We start from the raw sequence: 4,492 nt of genomic DNA on the forward strand, positions 1-4,492 counted from the left end.
TTTCTTCCTGTCTGCTGCGGCCAACAGGGCTTCAATAAGTACTTATTCTTTAAACCGGGTATTTTGAAAATGGCAAACATCGCCATCACTGGACATGAAACACATATGAAAACAGCCAATGAGGAGTGCTTGGGTGGCTCAGTCCGTCAAGCATCTGCCTCTTGGTTTCATTCCAGATCATGATCTCATGGCTTGTGGGACCAAGCCCCTCATTGAGCTTTGTGCTGGCAGTGAGGAGCCTGCTTGGGATTCTCTTGTTTCTCTCTCTCTCGGCCCCTCCCCTGCTCCAGCTCTCTCTGTCTCTCTCAAGTAAAATAAATAAACATTTTTTTTCCCATAATATTTTATTGTCAAATTGTTTTCCATACAACACCCAGTGCTCTTCCCCTCAAGTGCCCACCACCATCACCACCACCTTTTAAAATAGCCAATGAAAATCCCACAGAACACAGAAACTTTGGGTTTCCTAGTATCAGTTCTGAGACTGACAGCTAGGTCAGAGCCTGGAGCCTATCTTTATATTCTGTGTCTTCCTCTCTCTCTGACCCTCCTCTGCTCACTCTGTCTCTTAAAAATAAATAAAAGACAAGCAAACAAACAAAAAAGACAGTGCTAGTAGGCACATATAGATGCAAATGGCAGAAAGGCTGACGTCATTCCACACCTGCCCTCCCATGCCCCTCCATCTGGCGGCCAGGCCTCCACCACCCTGTACATTCCCAGACGACGTTCTGATCCTGAGGTGCGTGCATGTGCCTCCTTGTGATAGGAGGTAACCAGAGACCCACCTTACACTTCCACCCAGCCCCCCATGGCATGTCCGGTTTTCCCATTGGTTCACACATACACCACTGGTTCTGATTGGTTTTACCAGCGTGCCATAAGTTAACAGTGGTTCTGATTAGTCCTACTATCACTGGCTGCTTTTGGAACTCAGTGAAAACCCCAGAGCCCAAGACTGGTCCAGTGGAGAGAAAAGCTGAGGGTAAGAGGTGTAGGCTTCCACTGCACACAGCGTCTGTCATCCTGGAGTTAATAGTGTTAATAATGGTCATCACCTCTGAGAGCAGAGTAATGTGCTATGTCTTTAGCTCTGAATTAATCAGCTCGCAGCACAACTAGGAGACACGTGTAGATGGTTGCTGTCTCCATTGTACACATGAAAACTGGGGACGAGGGTGTCTGGGTGACTTGCTCAGGGCTCAGCGGCCCCACTGGCAAATGATACCCCAAAGCCAACATGTTTAAGTGACTCTGGCCCTCTATGAATGCCTCCCATCATTCCAGCCTCTCCAGAGAAGGTGCGTGGAGGAGGCTTACCAAGTGCTGTCCTCCTCCAGCAGCTCATGCTGTTTGTGTCCAGAGCCCTGTGACTTATCCACCATGGACATCTTTCAGATAGGAGTAGTCTGATGAACTAGGACATCTGTATTATTACACTCCATGGTTGTCCTGCAGTTTAATTACTTCATTTCCTATACCTTCAGATTGCCCCATTCTCTCCTCTCAATCATGAAAGCCTCTTGAATACTGAAAACGAGCTGAGGGCTGAAGGAGGAGGGGGGGAAAGGAAGGCGGTGATGGTCATGGAGGAGGGCACTTGTGGGGAAGAGCACTGGGCATTATATGGAAACCAAGTTGACAATAAACTATACGAAAACAAAAAAGGAAGCCTCCTGTGGCATGCCATATCCCTGTCACCTGGGGCCTGGCATGTGTTGTCTGCCTTGCCCCTGGTCAACCTTGAGCCTAGCTGTACCCTGGGTGCCTGATGCAAATGTGATGAATCAACACACAGAAGAGGAAGCAGAGGGTGCCTGGGTGGCTCAGTCGGTTAAGCCTCCGACTTCAACTCAGGTCAGATCTCACGTTCGTGGGTTCGAGTCCCGCATCAGGCTCTGTGCTGACAGCTAGCTCAGAGCCTGGAGCCTGCTTCCGGTTCTGCGGCCTTCTCTCTCTGCCCCTCCCCCTCTCATGCTCTGTCTCTCTCTGTATCAAAAATAAATAAAACATTAAAAAATTAAAAAAAAAGAAGAGGAAGCAGAGGTGGGAAACTACTCCCTCCTCAGTTACTTCTCTCCTGCTCCAAAGATTAGTCTTACCAACCTTCTTATTTCTCCTGGTCCATTATTCTCTTAGTCTGCACTGGGAGAGACAGGGATCTCGTCCACTGGCAGCTCCAGATGCGCAGACTCTAATCTCTATAAACCTACCAAAACTCTTCTCAATCTCAAATTGTAAAACACAAGCCGAAGGACCCTGCTTGATCACCTCGGATGATATCTGTTGTTTCACCCAAGCCATGCATCAGCAGGTGGAGAATTTCCTTTATCGCCTGAGCCATAGTCAGTGTGGTGAGCACAGTTCTGACTGGTGCCTCCCAGCATCTCAGCGTTTTGTCCAGACATCAGGTCACGACACACTCACGCCTTGGAGCAGTGTGTTACAGAAAGGCAGACATAGAGGTGGGGATTGGGACAGCACCCAAGGATTTCCAATGGAATAGGAAACAAGGAGAAAAGTGCAATAAAATAGAAGAGCTCGAGATTATAATCTTAGAGTTCAAAGCTCCTCATAAGGCTAATGCTGCTGTTGTTCTACATGTCTGTATGTCTATCCATTGGCCTCAGTCATTATTTTTTAAGAGTTTAAAAACCATTAAATTGAACTGTAAGATTGCAGGTGCTATCACACTGGCATCAGTGGAAAATCCTCTAGGTAGGGCCATTCAGTGTTCTATTTTCTCACTGGTTGGTTGATGCCCAATAGGATTATCCAATTAGCGTGCATAATCCTTCTTATCCAATCAGAATAGGCTGCCACGAGTTCTCATTTGACTACAGTGACTATAAATGGGCTACTCTTGCCTGGATCAGCAACATTGTTTTCTCCGGTTTGCTGGTTTGCTGTTAGTACTGGGATCAGCCCCTTCCAGAAAGTGGTCAGAACTTTTGCCCTAACACGAGCATGGAGAGGCAGCAGGATGGGCAGCCCTGAAAGTGCATGCAGCACAGAAGTTTCCTTTAGGTGGAAAACCATCCTGGGTTCACGTGCCTCTAAGTACCCCCAAACCTTCAGCTCCTAGAGCCCTTTTGTCAACCCTGTAAGCACAGGCCCTGTGCAGGTTCCCATAGAGCGTAGAAGGTGGAAGAATGCATTGTGACGTGTGTGTGTGTGTGTGTGTGTGTGTGTGTGTGTGTGTGTGTACCTCCCTGGAATGGCTGCTCTCATGGGAGCCCCCTGCAGATACACTCTGATTAAGTGTTGGTCCCACCTGCAGGTGCTTCCAGGGTGTGGTGGTGCTTTCTGCAGGTGTTCTCAGGTGCCTCAGCATCTCGCAACAGGAAGGGACATCCTGTTCCCACAGGGAAGAAGGCAGCTCCCGCGGCTGCTCATCATTTCCAGGCTCCAGACTGAACTGGACCTGAGGGCTCCCCTTGGGTCGTCAATAGTTTTCTGCTCCATTCGTAGGATGAGCCTACATGGCTGCCATACTTCTTGACTGAGAGAGAGGCCAGCTGAGTCCCTTCTTGGATTGGGTGGGAAGAATAAGACACCCTTCTGTTCCAACTGCTTGTGGGAAAGCAAACTGGTGCAGCCGCTCTGGAAGACAGTATGGTGGTTCCTCAAAAAGTTAAAAATTAAACTACCTTATGACCCAGCAATTGCACTACTCGGTCTACAGCCAAGGGATACAGAGTGCTGTTTCAAAGGGAATCATGCAGCCCAATATTTATAGCAGCACTATCAACACTAGCCAAAACATGGAAAGAGCCCAAATGTCAGAAGATGTGGTGTACATATATACAATGGAATATTACTAAAATCATGCCATTTGAGAGAACGTGGATGGAACTAGAGGGTATTATGCTAAGTGAATAGGCAGAGAAAGAAAAATATTATATGACTTCACTCATGTGGAATTTAAAATACAAAACAATGAACAGAAGGGAAGAGAAGCAAAGATAATATAAAAACAGGGAAGAGAGAAAACATAAGAGACTCTTAAAAACAGAGAGCAAACGAAGGGTTGCCAGAGGTGTTCTCTGCAGGCAGATAGGCTAAATGATGAGGGGCATTAAACAAGACACCCATTTGGGGTAAGACTGGGGGTGATACATAGAGGGTGAATCATTGGAATCTACTCTTGAAGTCCACTATATACTAACTAACTTGGGGGGAAATTAAAAAAATAAAAATAAATAAATAAATAAGTAAATAAATAAATAATAGACGCCCTGTCTTTCCATTGTTCCTTCTCACTGATTCCAGAGTTCCGCTCTGGGTATTCCCCATGCTATTTCCAGGGTTGTAGTGCTGCTTACTGCAGACACCAGACAAAGTGCGTCTGCATCGTCTTGTCCAGACAGGAACTTCTATTGACCCAGGATTCGTCCCCATTCTGAGCTCACTAATCTAAGTTGGCTTTGAAGCTCCTCCAACACACAGTCATTGTAAACTGTATTTGGCTGCCTCGTCTCCCAAGTCACTG

The sequence above is a fragment of the Suricata suricatta genome, chromosome 6 (genome assembly GCF_006229205.1).
Source record: "Suricata suricatta isolate VVHF042 chromosome 6, meerkat_22Aug2017_6uvM2_HiC, whole genome shotgun sequence".
NCBI lineage: Eukaryota > Metazoa > Chordata > Mammalia > Carnivora > Herpestidae > Suricata > Suricata suricatta.